This window comes from Neovison vison, chromosome 8, assembly GCF_020171115.1.
Source record: "Neovison vison isolate M4711 chromosome 8, ASM_NN_V1, whole genome shotgun sequence".
NCBI classification, from domain to species: Eukaryota; Metazoa; Chordata; class Mammalia; order Carnivora; family Mustelidae; genus Neogale; species Neogale vison.
This window is the reverse complement of record NC_058098.1, coordinates 75,310,860-75,313,195: the sequence shown is the minus strand read 5'-3', so window position 1 is coordinate 75,313,195 and position 2,336 is coordinate 75,310,860. Positions and strand designations below refer to the sequence as shown.

At 39.1% G+C, this 2,336-nt stretch overlaps 1 pseudogene; it reads left to right on the top strand.

Annotated features, from left to right (window-relative positions):
• The first annotated feature begins 431 nt into the window (after positions 1–431).
• LOC122915426 lies at positions 432–1,313 on the top strand (annotated as a pseudogene).
• The last annotated feature ends 1,023 nt before the right edge of the window (positions 1,314–2,336 follow it).

The window sequence follows — 2,336 nt, the reverse complement described above, 5'->3', positions numbered from 1 at the left end:
GGTAACACTAATTATTTTTGGACATATTTTACAAAATATTATTTTTTGTAAATATTTTTGGCAGCACTAGTTTTACCTAAAAGAATATATATCTCAATATAGTACTATTTGTAGGAGTAAACTGTGTGAGAATGTGTGTGTATATGTGTATGTTCTTAGAAGATGTCAGTGTTAGAAAGAGAAAACACAAAAAAATGAAGTAAGACATGTTAAAACATATATAGCATAACAGTTTAAAAAAATACTAACAGAATAATGTTTGAACTACAGAAACTTATCAGGTTTTATTTTTCTCAAGAATCCTGGGTAACAAAACAAAGATACAGTTTGGGGAAGAAAATAAATCAATAGAAGAGAAATTCGCTAGTGAGTAAAATACCTGTTAAAATACTTTCATTTAGGGGACTTAGTTCTCTTTCCCATCTTGCAAGATGGCGGGCGAAAAAGTTGAGGAGCAGGATGCTAAAGAGAAGAAACTTGAAGCCAAGAAAGTTGATGCCGCTGGTGGCAAGACTAAGAAGGGTAACCCACAGGCTAAAACGCCGAAGAAGGGGAAGCTCCACTGCAGCTGAAACCCTGCCCTAGTCAGAGGAATTAGCAGATACTCCCGATCACCTATGCATTCCAGAAAGGGCACATACAAGAGGACATATTCGGCAGCTAAATCCAGGGTTGAAAGGAAAAAGAAGGTTCTTGCAACCGTCACAAAACCAGTTGGTGGTGACAAGAATGGTGGTACCCAAAATGCCTAGGTATCATGTGCCTCAAAAGCTGCTGAGCCATGACAAAAAAACCTTTCAGTCAGCATGTGAGAAAACTGCAGCTAGCATCACCCCTGGTACCATTTTGATCATCCTCACTGGGCGTCACAGAGGCAAAAGGGTAGTTTTCCTGAAGCAAATGAGCAGTGGCTTGCTACGTGTGACTGGACCTCTGTCCCTCAATGGAGTTCCCCTGCATAGAACACACCAAAAATTCGTCATTTCCACTTCTACCAAAACTGATATCAGCAGTGTGAAAATCCCCAAACATCTCACTGATGCTTATTTCAAGAAGAAGAAGTTGTGGAAGCCCAGACACCAGGAGGGTGAGATCTTCGACAGTGAGAAAGAGAAATACGCCATTACAGAGCAATGCAAGGTGATCAGAAAGCTGTGGACTCACAAATTCTGCCAAAAATCAAGGCTGTTTCTCAGCTTCAGGGCTGCCTCTGCTCTGAGTTTTCTCTCACAAATGGAGTTTACCCTCACAAATTGGTGTTTTCCCTCACAAATTGCTATTCTAAATTTCTTACAAAGAACCTAATTAAATAACTGACCCATTAAAAAAAATAATAACTTTCATTTTGATCCCCAGGACAGGTTCTATTTACTGTTCATTTGCTTCTCAACCTCAAACAGCTTAGCAAGTACAATCTGAAGAGAGTCTTACAATGAAACATACAGCTTGAGCAACAAAAAGAAAACCTAGAAATTGATGGAGAAGACAAAAATTATAAATTTGAAAATAAAATGTAAACATTCTAAAAATTTTAAAAAGCACAATTGAGATATTATCTAGTACAGTCACACAATGGCATAAAAAACCAAAAGCATGTGAATTTAATTGTGATGATCTCTGATTGTCAAGCAAGTATAAAAACATATGTTTACTGTTCTCAATTTTCCAAGCAATTTTTAGAGAGGTTTCAATTCTAGCTATCGTAGGAGACCAACATAATATATCTTGTAACAGTATCAATTTGGATATAATTGGTTTGACTGGAATTCTCCACCCAAATCTCTTCCAAATACCTTGTGCTATGCGCTTGGAGGATGGGTGGGCACTAGTGGAGAGAGAGGAGAGGTGAGACCAGGGAGAAGACGTCAACAGAGAGGCAGGAAGCGGATTTCCTGGTTTCCAGTATTTTCCAGCATAAATCCCTACATAAGGCCGAAGATTGGAAATAAATGAGTTTCAAGATTTCATATGGATTGATGCTACTCTTTTTCAAGTCTCGGCCAGCCAGAAAACTCAGTCATTCCATTCAGACTTATAAACAGAAACCAACTACCAGGTTTCTCCCAAATGTAGGCGGGGCTGCCGTTTAAATAGCTCAGCCAAGCCTGGAACTCCCAGCCAGCAACTTAAACAAGCTTCACTGGTGCATTTCACTAACTATGCAATAGTAAGACCACTGGGTTTAAGTTTTGTACTTCATGAACCCTACTTCTCATGTATTTTTGTGCCCCCAGCCCAACACTCATTTTACCTGCAACTGTGTTGAGTCATTCCTATGCTGGGGAGGAGAACATTCCATTTTAAAAGCCTGCCAAATCTCTCCCAATTTTTTTGCC